The sequence below is a fragment of the Acinonyx jubatus genome, chromosome B2, assembly GCF_027475565.1.
Source record: "Acinonyx jubatus isolate Ajub_Pintada_27869175 chromosome B2, VMU_Ajub_asm_v1.0, whole genome shotgun sequence".
NCBI lineage: Eukaryota > Metazoa > Chordata > Mammalia > Carnivora > Felidae > Acinonyx > Acinonyx jubatus.
In genome coordinates, this window is record NC_069385.1 from 77,935,841 (window position 1) to 77,951,398 (window position 15,558).

The following is a 15,558-nucleotide window of genomic DNA, read 5'->3' on the forward strand; positions in this document are numbered from 1 at the left end:
GCACCTAGAACAGTCATTTACAATGAGCATTCCATAATTATTTGATAGATAAATAGATCCCTAATTATGTATGGGGTATGTCATTTAGTCTATGTAACATTTAATTGAATATAAATGGAGAATGCTAGATTTTCTGCTAATGTGATGTGCAATGTGAAAAATCACTACTATAGAACAGACAAAATATAAGAAAACCTTAGCCTTAGAGTTGGATAAAGTAGTAATAAATGTATTCTTAAATTCTAGCTAAAGGGGGGGTGGGAGCTGGATGGCTCAGTTGGTTAAGCATTCGACTCTTGATTTTGGCTCAGGTCATGATATCATGGTTCCTGAGTTTCAGCCCCACATCAGGCTGTTTAGGATTCTGTCCCTCTTTGCCTCTCTGTCTGTCCTTCCCCCACTTGCTCTCTATCTCTCTCTCAAAATGAAATAAAAATAAACTTGAAAAAATTCTAACAGGTGAAAAGAGGGAAGAAAGTGTGAAATGAAGATTATTCAAAAAGTTTCTTCTTATTGAGATGTAAGGGAAAGCAGTAAGAAGGCTTAGTATCAGGTGAAACCAAAAGGTGGTATCTTGTTTTGATATAAAATAGAGTAAAATAGGGGTTCCCGGGTGGCTCAGTCAGTTAAGCCTCTTACTTTGGCTCAGGTCATGATCTCATGGCTCATGAGTTCAAGCTCTATGAGCTCAAGCCCTGCATGGGGCTCCGTGCTGACAGCTTGGAGCCTGGAGCCTGCTTCAGATTCTGCCTCTGTCTCTCTGCCCTTCCTTTGTTCTCTATCTCTCTCTCTCTCTCAAATATAAACATAAAAAAAAATTAGAAAAAATAGAATAAATAAAATAAAATCAAGTAAGACATGTTTTGTTATAAATTCTAAGGAAGGGGAAACAAACTCCTAAATTCACAATTGCAAAAGTAGAATGATCAAATAAGTAATAATGTAAAGACATATAAATATGATAAAGGAAAAAAAAACTAAAATCAAGTAAATAGTCCTCATACTGAAAGTAAATAGATTTTATCATTAGAAGATAGTATGGCAAAATTGGATTGAAAAAACACTTATTTGTGCTATTTACAGAAACACTAGGGATAATGTAATTAAATAGATGAAAATAAAAGAATGAGCAAAGAGAAATGAGGAAGTGCTTGTAAAGTGGAATTGGCAGCAGTCTGATTAATACCAAACAAGGTAGAATTGAAACAGCATATCATTATGTAATGATATGATTCTATGTGAAAGGCATCACAGTAAAAATCTGTAACATAGAAATTACAGCTAAATATATAAAGGAAAAACTGTTACAAATGCATAGAGAACAAGCAAAATATATAGATATATAGAAGGACTTCAGTTGTTCCAATTAGATACATCTAGCAGCCAAGATACAAGTGAGGATATAAGAAAGTGAATACTCATTCAACAAACACATATAGGTGTGTAAAACATTGCCTCTTTCAAAAAGAAAGTATATACAGTCTTCTCAGACTCTGGAACATTTGCGCAAATTTAATTAGCTGCATGGCCACAAAGAAAACATTAACAATATAGTCTTACAGCCAGCATTTTCTGGTTATGATCTAATACAATTGGAAATAAATAGTGTTGACCAAAATATATCACGTGTAGAAATTAAGAAACACACCACTAAACAAACCTTGAATCAATTAGGAAATCAAGAGAGAAAATCGTGCACAACATAGGAACAATTTACATTAAAACCTAAGGACTAGACAACTCTATATTCAGTAGGAAAAAAATGTATGGCTTAAAATCCTTAATTATTATAGAAGGAAACAATTGTAAAGGCACAAAGTAGTAACTAAAATATTTAAAATAAAAAAATATATACCAGAAGATTAATTAGTGTTATAATCCAAAATTAATGAACTGGTAACTACACACACACACACACACACACACACACACACACACACTTACCAAGTTGAATAAGTCCAAAAGCTAGTTCTTTGAGAAGACCAATAAAATTAACACCCTATAAGCCTGATGATGGAAAATGGATAATACAAAACTAAGTAAACTATATAAAATTAGTATTAAGGAGGGATATACAGCTATAGCCATAAGAAACCTCATAGGATTTTTGAGATGATTATTAGATACTAGTCCATAGGAACACATTATAAAACCTTTGAGAAACATAAGATTGTTCTAGGAAATATAATTACTAAGTATTTCCCATTAAATTTAAATTTGAACAGTTTAATAATTATAGAAGACATTAGAAAACTGATTAAAATTCTGTAATCTAAAAGGGCACAGATTAGATGAAGGTCACAGCTAAACTTTAACATTATAAAAAATTCAATACTATCTGAAGAATTTCATGCCATGGGAAATAATGAAAAAGTCTCCAGTTTAGTGTATAATGTCACAATAACTTTCATACTAAAACCCAATTAAAGTAATATAAATAAAGAAAATTATGGAGAAATTTCATTTATGATCACATTGAATCAAAATGTTTAAAGTAATTTATTACAACAGTAAACTATTATTAGCTGCTAATTGCCTCTCACAACCTTGTTACCAGCTACTGGAAATTGTCAAGCTAAACATATAAAATTCATATATCTATTTTGTGAATAGTAGCCCCTAGTGTTGCACAATACAAACCCTGTGAAATCTTATGAAGTGAGCCTGCCACATTAACACCTATTTCAAAAATCTATTTCAAATGGATAAAGAATTTACCTGTAAACATTAAACAGGAAAGTGCTACAAGTAAATCAAGGAGATCCTGTGTAAAATTTGAGGATGCAGAAGAATTCTTAAACAAGACTGGAAATCTAAAAGCTTAAAAAAAAAAAAAAACAAAAACAACCAGAGGGGCAAGTGGGTGGCTCAGACAGTTGAGCACTGGACTCGGTTTTGGTTCAGGTCATGATCTCATGGTTCATGGGTTGGAGCCCCACATCAGGCTCTGCCATGAAGGTGTGGAGCCTACTTGGGATTCTCTCTCTCCCCTCTCTCTGCCACTCCCCAACTAGTGCTCTCTTTCTCTCTCTCTCTCTCTCTCTCTCTCTCTCTCAAAATAAATAAAGAACAGCAACTAGAATTTAATTATTTATTATAAATTAAAGCTTTGTAAGGTAAAATATTATAAATAATTTCAACATAATAAAATAGGTTTGGAAAAAACACTTGTAAACCCAAATGAAAGAAAGATTTTATATCTAGAATATGCAAAAAGTTCTTAGGAATTGAAAAACAAAATCAACCCAGATAAAACTGGCATCAATTATATAATTATAATTTATGGAAGAGTAAGCTCAAAAACTAAAGAAAAGAAAGTTAAAAAAGTTGATGCAAGCATGAAAAAAAACATGATATTTTTAATTCGCATTTTGCCAATTGATAATAAAATTATGAAATTCTATTATTTCATAGTCATCAAATTAGTAGACTTTAGGAAGAATTATAATATCTATGTCATAATTGGGGGTGAGAAGTTTGGGGGAAAGGGAAGTTTCACATATGGCTGATGGAAATGTAAAGTGTTATGGTCTTTTTTGGAAAGCAATGTGACAATATCTCTTAATATTAAAAATAAGGTCTTGAAACACAGCATCCATTCCTAGGAATTCAGTCACATGGAAGCAAAAACATCAGTTAGTAAACAACAACAACAACAACAAACCTTTGTACAAACATACTTACCTTGTAATGGGTGAAGATGTGTTAGGAAAAAGTGAATGCAATTCAGTATAGAAAGGAATAGTAAATTAAGGCACAGCTATTCCATGGAACATTTTGCATTTATTAAAAAAAAAAAGTAAATCAGTGCTGTACAAGCTAACTCAAAAGTATTTTCACAATGCATTACTAGGAGAAGATAAAATAAAGAAAAGTAGATGATGAAAAGTATATTAAACAATCTCATTGTGTAATTAGTAATCAAATCTCCCCTATCTTTGCTAATTTGTATCCGAATGTGGAGGAAAATACAGAAAGAGAAAAATGAATTGTAAACATGAGTCACACCCTTGTGTTGGAGTGCAGAGAGGTCTGATGCAGGAAGTCATAGGAACCACAGATGGAGGAAGACAGTGAAAAGTGGAGTAAGAAAAATAAAGGTGGATGTACTGAATAATTAAAACACAGAGGACGCATATTTCTTGAGAAGGAGAATATGTTTTCAAAACAGGTCCTAAAAACTTGTTTAGGTGTATTTTTTACAGTTACATATGTTCTTGTGGGATAAATTGACATTTTCTCAATATGTATCATTTTACTAAATCAAACTAAACTCATGGTTACAGTCTGGGACTTTATACATTAAAATCCATGGAGAATTATTCACGTAATGGAAAAGGATCTTTACATACAACTATATTTTAGGGTACTATTGTAAGAAAAATAGCATCAAGCATGACCACCAAGGTCTTTCAGTACTCTTTCACTGACAGCCTTATTCAATGGACCTTCCATGTGGTCCAAATGATGTGAAGATCTACTGAATGACAGGTATTTGCATTTCCAGTGATAAAAACAGCTTTGCAATTGCATTTTGCAATTCTTTTGTTCTCATGAAGACATTAAAATATTCTGAATGAAATTCAATATTTTTTTTTCTTTAATTCCCTACTGGGGCACCTGGGTAGCTCTGTTGGTTAAGCATCTGACTCTTGATTTCAACTCAGGTCATGATCTTGAGGTTCGTGAGATTGAGCCCCATGTCGATGTGCTGATAGCTGATGGGCTGATAGTATAGAGCACTATCTGCTTGGGATTCTCTCTTTTCCTCTCTCTCTGTCCCTCCCCCACTTGTTCTCTCTCTCTCTCTCTCTCTCTCAAAACAAATAAACATGAAAAAATCCTTACTTTTAAGGCAGCGTCTACTGAATGAAGTGAACTAACAAAAATTTCTCTATTTCTCCAAAGAGGACCTCTTGTGTCACAACTGATCACATCAGCCAGTGAGTGAAGACTGTGATATTTCCACTAATAAGATTTTCATAAATCAAATGCCTCTGGAGATGAAATAAGGCTACAATGCTATTGAGTTATTACGATATCTCAAATAGCTTTCTGCTAACAGTCAGTCTACAGCAGAAAAGCCTCTTACTATGTTCCCTAGATTGGATTAATTCTCCAAGGCTATTCATATCTCAAACCTCAGTAAGAAAGAGTGTGTTTTCTTGGTAACTCCTGGTAGGAATTCCTTGGCTGCCATTCAAAAGGAGAGCCAAGCTGCGAAGACGCCCTGTTCAGTGAAACAAGCATCTACATCTGGACTTAGCTCATCAATAAATTACCAGAAGGAATATTTCCTTTCTGTCACTTGGGAGCCACATATGAATTCAGCTTATGCTTCTTGCTTGTTCGTGGTCAGGCTCAGGCCTATTGGAGAGCAGGGAAGGCCAGGCACAATGAGTCATTCAGGCCTGAGCACAAGGAAGGAAACGCTCTAGGGCCAAAATGCTATGTGGAGTCCCATTCAGAGCACCGCACATTTCCCTGAAACTTGCTTAGGAAAACATTCTAATGCTGTTTTTAGTGTGTTCTATTTGTCATCCTGAAACACAACACATTAGTTGCTTTGAACTCCTGGGCACTAAAAATATTTAAGTTACATAAGCAGATTGAGTGAAAGAAAGACTAAATGGAGCTTTTAACTCAACACACTCAAAAGCATCTCCTTATTGCCCTGACGAATAGTGAAGCTCTTGTAAGCGACTGTGGAAAGCTCTCCAGACAGCCAGCCCATATTGGACAGTGCAAAGCAGCAGCAAAACCAAGATAAACAGCCGCGCATACTTTCTCCTGCTGGAATGAAAAGTGATGTTTTGCAAAAATACATACTCTTTTTCCTATTACTATTACAATTCTTGTATGACTTTCATGTCCAATTGTTGGCTCACTAGGACTTGCAAAATGTTTGAGAGTAGAAAGAAAACAAAAGGAAGAGTTATTGCATTTGCCCCCTGTTCTGTCCCATACCCATTTGAAAAGCAGACACCATGTAAATATAAAAGAAAACTATTCATATTTTCTCATTCTTTCATTTTGTTTTTGTCTTCATCTTTTCTTGTATAGTTCTGGTGTCTTGATTCATAATGTTGAATCTTTTAGCATGTGTCTCTATCCTCAATACCTTTGTGTAAGGCATCCACAGGATTTACAGTTTAGGATTGTACAGTTATTAGTGAATCTGGTTTTAATTTTTAAGATGTAGACTGCCTGTGTGTATGATATATATGTGGAATAGATTACAGAAGAGTGATGAGGAAATCTTTATAGGAGCTCCTGTTATAAGCAAGCTTTATTATGCATATGAAAATAAGTTGAATATGAGGAAAAACAGAATAAATGGCATCATATATATTCACAATATAATTCTTTTTTACCATTACTGAAAATAAGTGTGAAATCCTTCAACACACACACGTCCCAATAAAAAAGAGGTCAGTAACCTGAGTAACTGTTTCTTTGCAGTACCTACTGAAGGACTTTACTGGAAAAAAAAAGGGGGGGGGGTGAAAGGCTTGGTGTGGTATTATAAGACTCATAAAAAGTCAAAAATAAAAGACACAATTTTTAAATTAAACTTTATTGCTTGATTTTTAATTTAGCATTTTGGGTCCAATGTACACAAAATTCAAAAGGAAGCATAATCAAACTATTTAAAAATCATATTTATATATAAGTAAATTAGACAAATATCTGTTACTTTGCTCTAAATATAAACACAACTTTACTCCACACTAGTTTCTGAAGGGAGGAACTCAAAATTTTCTTGCTCAAGGGGCGTAGGCAGAACCAAGGCTGTCAAATTAACCTGCATAGCAATAAAAAAAAAATTGTATAACAGCTATTTCTTAGAGGGAAATATTTTCTAAAGCCTCTCTATTTAAAGAATAATAAAAAATGAGATGGTATTAATTAGTGGCAAACACAGATGTGAAATAAAATGAGGAGGGGCACAGGATATAGGAAACTATTTGAACAATTTTAGCACTTGAAAATGTCAGACAATTTATTGAGGATTTATTCACTTGGTTTGGAAGGTCTTAGGGACTGGCTATAAAAACATCTAAGAACTGGTGCTATTTTAACGGAGTCAAACAGCAGTATGAGCACAGAATACTTTTTAGGTTATTTTATTACACTAGTAAGTGAGAGGGACAAATTAATTACTGTTCTTTTAACTCTAACCCACAGATATAAGACAAATAATTAGAAAGGAAGGCAAAAGATAAATTAGGAAAAAGTTCATTTTGGGGAAAAAAAAAAAGTAGACTCTCCTGTTTGTGTGCCTCAACCCCAGAGGAAGATCATACCCAGTTAACTTCTTTCAAATACCTGCTTTGATTTCAGGGAAATTTTGCATTAATTTGTGATCCTTTAGCTTTTAAAAGTCAAGCTAATATCAAAGCTTTGAGATCTTAAAAGACAAGGAGCTAAGGTAATTTTTTTTTAAATCGTTATGGACACATTTGAAATATTGAGTAATTTATAGGAATTGTTATTCAGCTAATTAAATACATTGACATCCAACCTCTAATCCAGGTTTTATGATGTATGTAACTACTTCTGACTACAAAAAGACAGGCTAGCAAGCATACTGCAAATTGATGAATACCTAAAGCCTGTGTCACAGTTTCTAAATTCAAACCCGTTCCTACTTTTTTAAACTTCTTTGCCTTATTATCATTGCATTTGCTCATCCACCAAAGTCCATTTAAAGGAAACATGTTTTAAGACAAAGCCAACCTTTGCTTCAGAAAGCAGCCTTATTTTCAATGAAAGGTTTTGGGTTTTCCAATTCCTTTAACACTGTAACCCAGGAGAAATCATTCCACATTATTGGGCATAGGATACAACACAAGTCAATATTATTTCCCTTATAAAAACCTGCAAGTGTTTATACAAACCCTTTATAAAATTCATTAATTACTCTTGTGGTGTTCTTGTAGACGCTGATGTTCCCCCCCTCCACCCTGTTCAGTGATGAGAGGGCAGACTCAGAGAAGGAAAGAAAATCCACATTTTGAAAAACAAAAATATTATTTTAGTTTTTTTCTCCCCTCTGGGTAATCTTGGATTATTACTGTGACTTACTACCTTTGTGCTGAATGTCGGTGTTTGCTCTGTGTGCAGAAAGTGAATCATCTCAATCTCTACATAGCTTCAAATTTCATCACAGTCATTTTGCACAGCTCAATAGGGTCTGTGCCGTAAGAATTGTTAAAAAATATTCAAATCAGGGGCGTCTGGGTGGCTCAGTAGGTTGAGCGACTGACTGTTGATTTCGGCGCAGGTCATGATCTCATGGTCATGAGACTGAACCCCGCATCGGGCTCCGTGCTGGGCATAGAGCCTGTTTAACATTCTCTCTCTCCCTCCGCCCCTCTCCCTCTTTCAAAGAGCAGTCAAATAAGACGTGTTTCAAGTCCCACTTACACTTTCCTCTCAACATTTCAAACAAAATAAAATAAATAATGATGTTAAGGATCCTTTTAGAACTAATAATGCCTCTGATTCATTATGAATGTGTTTCACACTATGTCATAGAGTCCCAAACTATGAAACTTTTCCATTCCCTTGTCCTGATTTTGGATTATTTTTTCGCTTGAGAGTGATTTAGAGAAAAATGAATTGTTGTAATCGAGTAACTTTATCCAGGTCACTGGAGCACCCTGCCTGCCTTCTTTCCTCTCCACAGCTTTCCCACCCACCACACACACACACGCTGGAATGCAGCTGTGAGCATCATTTTCCTTGTTCTAAAGAAATCATAAAAACAATTGGATAAGTGTGTGCGGTGGCCAACTTTCTCTTTCTTTTTCTTTTGGTAAACACTGTGGTTCCCAAGTCTTCATCTCCACTTCTAAAGGTTTTAGTCACTCTTGCTACAAACTGCTGCAGCCTGCCAGGGCAAAAACACAATCAGAAAAAGGGCAGCCTGCAAAGAAGAAAAAGGACAACTGTGTGACGAGGACATATGTGAGAAGGTGATAAGATGATGCTTGTTTCAAAGAAGTCCATAAGATTCGTTACTATTACTAGGATGTTGTAGGGGAAAATGAGACAAACCATTATAAAATGAAACACAGTTGGGCTTTTTTAGGGACAGACTATGGCTAGTTCCCATCACATCCTGTCAGCTGTCCCATGAGCTGGCCGAATTAAATGTAACTCAATGAGAAAACGGCAAAGCTCTTTGCCATTAATGTAGACACCTGCTGGTTGCATAATTATTTTAAACAGATCATCTTTTCCAACTTCTGACACATGAACTTAGTGTGATTCAATCTGAGGTACTCTAAGTGGATAATAAAAATTCTCAGACCTCTGTATCTGCAAAGAATATTTGTGTACAATATTCACAGGCCCTCCTGAAACAATATTTCAGTACATTTTTAACTACACCCACCATAGCTGGAGCAACCTAAGGCAATAAATGTCATTTTACTTTGTGATCAGTATATTCAGAGTTACTACACAAAAAAGAAATGTGAATACAGTCTTTAAAGATAGTTAGCTAGAGGGGAGTCAGGCTGGCTCAGTCAGAAGAGCACTTGATTTCAGGGTTGTAAGCTCAAGCCCTATGTTGGGTGCGGATATTACATAAATAAATAAAATATTTTTTTAATGTTTACTTATTTTTTAGAGAGAGAGAGAGCGTGAGTGGGTGAAGGCCAGAGAGTGGGAGACAGAGGATTTGAAGCAGGCTCTGTGTTGCGGCCAGAGAGCCTGACATGGGGCTCAAACTCATGAACCATGAGATCATGACCTGAGCCGATGTTGGACGCTTAACTGATTGACAGCCACTCAGGCACCCTAAATAAAATATTTTTAAAAATAAAGATATTGAGCTAGAAAGGGATCTGAAAGCGGAAAAGGGCAGAAACAGCACAATAAAGAATAGATGCATAGACATAAAGTAATTATATTGTTATAACTCTCTCCAGATTATTGTAAAGATCTTCATCTTCTCAGAGGACAATTCACAAATCACCTTCTAAATTTTCTTACCTACTTCTATTTTTGTATACTTCTTCCTGATAAGTTTTTCCCAGATATATATTTGAAGCAACTTGGTCTATTTATGTTCGAATATTACATCTAGAGAAGGTAACCTCATTTTTAAAAAAAACTCTAGATGATTTATTATATCATTCCAAAAAAAGACTTTACTTTTATAAAGTTTCATCTACACTCAAATATAACTTCTGAATTTTGTTTCATTTTTTAGATTTGAAAAATTAAGTGGGGGGGGCACTGGGTGGTTCAATAGATGAAGCATGTGACTCTTGATCTCAACTCAGGTCTTGATATCAGGATCATGCATTCAAGTCCTGCATTGGGCTCTGTGCTGGGCATGAAGCCTACTAAATAGACGATAGACAGATGATAGATAGATGATACATGATGGATAATGTGGGATGAGTCCTTCACAATACCTGACAGGTCAACCTGCTGGGGCTAAATGAATAACGAGTATAATGTACATCATTACATTTTAGAAGTGGTTTGTTTCCTATTCTTTGTGTCAATAATGGGATGAGAGAAAAACGGTTTGTAGACTGTATATGTCTAAAAGAAATGAAATAATCTAATCGTGAAAAAGAAGTGTTTTGAAACAATGTATGAAGAAGGCCTTCTTGATGGAGGATATACTTTGTTGATCAGAATGAATCAGGTTCCCAAACGCCACATTGTGTTTCTTTTCTGCATCTTATTTTTAGCTTCTAGAGAAAGGACAATCTTTACTCCCTCTTAAAATGCAACACTTACACACTCAACACCTGTACTATAAAGACTAACCTTATAAATGACCAGAATGTTTTAGATGTAGTTAGTGACTTTAATGTTTAAGCTACAAATCTCACCAGCATGACAAATGTAGATCAATGCTTCCTAAAATTGTGTGTCAAGTGTGAGTTCTAATGGAAGTCATATTATATTTTACATATCTAATTAAATATTTTAAAAGGTAAGGTGTCCCAAATGTCAGCCAACTAAAGTGACATAACTATTAACAGCAAGAAAGAGGATTAATTACGGAACAGCTTCTCTGTGTGTCTCTGATGCTTCATTCGCACATTCAACAGATAGAACAGTTATCCTGTTTTGCAGATAAAGATATGGATGCTCAGAGATGCTAAGATATCAGAAGTCACATAGGCACTGACTGTCAAAGACAGGGTCAGAGCTAGTCTCATTCTTCTATTTCATGAAGTGAAAATTAGAGTGGTTTTTGAAAAATTTTGGAGTTGAATTAAATGCCAAATCAGAATTTTAACTGTTAAGCAGTCTGGTCATCTGAATAGTCATCTGGATCTGAATAAACACTCATCTTCATTGTCTGGTTTTCTTTCCACTTTCCCCTATTTTGATAGACATACCAATAGATTTTAGCAGTTTTTGACTCTGCTGTTGTACATTTATAAACCATCTTCAAGAGAATAAGACCTAAAACATCAAGGGCTCCTGCAACCTGCAAGATTAAAAGCCTGGTAGCAGCTTTTTATCCCACTCTGCTTGAACCTGTCTATGCTGACTGAGCTAGCAGACTGTTTAAAGTTCCTGTGGCTTGGGCAAAAGCCAGTCTTTGCAGACACAGTTTCATAGAAGAGAGACTTTTTCCGCTTACAACTGGCCAAGTTTTAAATCCTTCAGTGGTTGAGTCTGATTAGGAAGGTAACATGGGGGAAGGTGGAATGGGGTGTGGGAGTTCATTTGTTGAGGAGAAGGTATGTTTTATTAAAAAAGGAAGAAGAAAGTCTTCAGCTGCAGAAAGGCATAAAGGCGCAGATATTTTGAGTTTATGTCAGAGGCTAAAAGATGGATTACTGTGCAGTCACAGCTGGTCTTTGGACTTAAAGCTGCCTGGACATAAGAAACTCAGTAACCCCCTTGGCACCTCAGTATCATTGCGGCGTCGCCATTTTTCTTACCTGGCTCTGAAAGCCTTTTCGTTTCATTAATTCACCCACTCGTTCACTCATGCATTCCCTCATTCTTCACGTGTGCCTACTTCTGTAAACCACACACATCATTGTTCTCAAGTTCTAAGTTGAGCTCTACTCTGTAATTATTCACTTTCAAAACTGCTGAACTGCCTTTCTAATCCACTGAAGGCTAAAATAGAACAGCTTTTTAAGCATATTTGACATAACTTTTTTTCATTATATTGTAGAGAAATATGGTATGATACATCTTCACTTCAAAAATACTGATGTAAATTTTTAATATTTTTGTTGCACTAAATAATGTTACAATTACTTTTGTGTTCATAGAAAGATACACAGTCACCAGTAACGATAGAGCAGGGACTCTTAACCAGGGGTAACTGTACTCCTCATTAAATGCACTTTGAGGGGTTTGTCAACAACTAAAATTGTGTAATTTCATATATGTGTGTGTACATATGTGTTATATGTATAGAATATCTAGTAAAGACCTCTGATATTTTTATCCAATTCTCAAAACAGTCTAACACACACATACACACAAAACTGTGCATTATTTATACTTCTATACTTTTAAAATCCACAATGAAATGAATTTTACTGCTAATTGGCAATGATTATGATCATCAATTCAGGAAATGTTCTCCCAAAATCACTCTCTAAGCCTTTTTTTTCTCTCACAAAACTATCAGTCACAAATCTTCAGATGTGCTATTGCACTCCAGTTTATAGGAGACAAATTTTAAAAACCGACCCCAGATAAACAAACCCTAAAATACTTCACTTGATCCTATTTTCTTAACCAAATCCTGTGCTTTGCTTTCCTTCCAAATTTAAATTCTTCAGCAAAATTCCACAATCATCTTTATACCATTCATGAATTATTTAATCTCAATCTCTGTGATCTGAGTCCTACCTAAATCCAACAAAAAACTGTTATGGAATTTTGCTTTCATTACTAAGTTAGTTCACCACACAGACTGTGAAAAAGCTATGGCGGTCTAAGAGATGGAGACAGCAGAGAAGAATGAAGGAAATGGCTTGTTGAGATCACATTTGTAAGTCAATTTACATCCTCTGAATCCATGTTGTTTGCTCTATTGCCAACTCTCTATTGCTATCATCCTTTGATAACATCATATTTTTCTGCATTACTGTAACTTCTTATTCATCTTTTTCCAATTCCTGCTTTCATGCTTTAATTCTCCATGATAGCTAATGCCATATATCTCTGAATCTGTCAAGTGACAATGTTTATCCACCTTTCATTCATTCACCATCACTCATTTATGCAAGATTTCTCCTCACCGCCTTAGAATTCATTTAAAGAAAACCATTTAAAGAAAAAGTACTTTTTTTTCACAAATTAACTGCTCTTTCTCTTCTCCCAAGATTAACTAAAAATTTAGAATGTCAACACTAGGTGTCATTTCTTTAAAACTTCAGTTTTAAGTTTTATGCTCCTCTGAGGCAGCGAACTAGAAAGTGACGTCTATGGATATGGCGGAAAAAGAAATTGTAACCATTTTCATGTTTAGATATAACGGCTTATCTTGGGGAGATTCATTGAGTCTATTTTATTCACTATTCCCTAAGCATATCTTAAAATTTTTCCATTCTTGGAGCACCTGGGTGGCACAGTCGGTTACGCATCGGACTTTGGCCTAGATCGTGATCTCATGGTTCATGAGTTCCAGCCCTGTATGGGGGGCTCTCTGCTGTCAGGCCAGAGCCCTCTTCAGATCCTCTGTCTCTTTTTTTCTCTGCCCCTTCCCCAGTGGCTCAGCGCTTGCTCGATCTTGATAGTTAAAATGTTTGTTGTTATTTTTCCTTTCATATTTTTAATTATTTAATGGACTACTTCTTAGTTTTCCATTTTAATTTCTCTATTGATTCCTTTGATATGCCTGTCTATGTTTATTATTATATTACTTTGGATAATATAAATAAACATATAACCGTATAATTCAATTGTCCTGTCCCCATCAGTTGGGTTATATTTGCCTATATTATATATGAACATATATTATGATCTCGATAATACAATTTTATTTTTAATTTTTTTGCTTAAAGAGACAATTTTACTTACTTAATAAAAATTAATATAAGAAAAGTTATAACCTTTTATATTTATTAATGTATTTGCCACTTGCTGGGCTATTTATGTCTTTCCATTGATTTCAATTGTCATCTAGTGACCGTTCCCTTCAGCCCAAAGAACTTCCTTTAGCATTACTTATTGTGAAGGTGTGTGCTGGGGAGTGATTCTCTCATGTTTTATTTTTCTAAATATACCTTTATTTCACTCTTAGTTTTGGAAGATCTTGTTTGCTGGATATAGAATTCTAGTTGACAGGTTAGTTTGGTTATTTATTTGTGTTTGGCACTTAAAAATATTTTTCTATTTTCATTTGGACTCCACTATTTTTATTGAAAAATTTACCATAATTAGTGTTTTTGTTCCCTACCTAACTTTGTATCCTTAGCTCTTTTTAAATTTTTTAAATTAAGTTTTTTTTATTTACCTTGAGAGAGCAAGAGAGAGAGAGAGAGAGAACACAAGTGGGGGAAGGGTAGAGAAGAAGGAGAGACAGAATACCAAGCAGACTCAGCGCCATCAGTGCAGAGCCTAATGCGGTGCTTGAACTCACGAACCCTGAGGTTGTGACCTGAGATCAAGAGTCGCTTAGCTGACTATGCACCCCAGGCGCCCCTATCCCTAGCTGCTTTTTAAACTTTGTTTTTATGTTTGGTTTTTAGCCACTGACTTTTATAATACTTTTTCTTTTCTTCAGGTAAAATTCTCATAATAAAAAATTAGACATTTTGAAGTGAACAGTTCAGTGGCATTTAGTACAATCTGTGCACCCATCACCTTCATCTAGTTCCAAAACTGTCATCACCCCAGAAGGAAACTCCATACCAATTAACCAGTTATGTTCCCTTTCCTCCCTCCCTCAGTGCCTACCAATCACCAATCTGCATTTTATCTCTATAGATTTACCTATTCTGGACATTTCATGTAAATGAAATTATACCTTAAGTGACCTAGCGTCTTTCACTTAGCAAAATGTGCATGTATATTGTAGCAAGTATCAGCTCTTCATTCCTCTTTATAGCTGTATATACCAGTTTATGTATCCGTTCATCTAATGATGGACATTTAAACTGTTTCCACATTTGGCTACTGTGAATAGTGCTGCTATGAACATACTTGTGCATATATTTGTTGAGTATCTAGTTTAATTTTGGGGATATACATCTAGAAGTGGAATTTTAGGCCATATGGTAACTCTGTGTTTAACTTTTTTGAGGAACTGAAAAATTATTTTCCACAGTGTCTGAACCATGTTATATTCCCACCAGCAATATACATGGGTTCAATTTCTCTCCAACAGTTATTTTCTTCTTATTATTATACTCGTAATTGGAGGTATGGAGTGATACCTCACTGTGGCATTTGATTTGCATTTTCCTAATAATTAATGACCTTAAGCAAAATATTACTTTTGCTGCCTTATATCTACATTTTCCCTCTGTTATTCTAATAAAGCATATGTTACATGTTTTGAAATTGTCCATGCAGTTTGTGTGTGTGTGTGTTTTCATTCTT

The 15,558-nt window shown here is 35.0% G+C and overlaps 2 long non-coding RNA genes across 5 annotated transcripts in view; one reads left to right on the forward strand and one right to left on the reverse strand.

Moving 5' to 3' along the window:
- LOC113598783 (uncharacterized) overlaps positions 1-15,558 on the forward strand; it is a 302,008-nt gene that overhangs the window by 270,789 nt on the left and 15,661 nt on the right. The gene's annotated exons all lie outside the window — the stretch shown is intronic.
- LOC113598785 (uncharacterized) overlaps positions 1-15,558 on the reverse strand; it is a 603,234-nt gene that overhangs the window by 51,356 nt on the left and 536,320 nt on the right. The window lies entirely within an intron of this gene.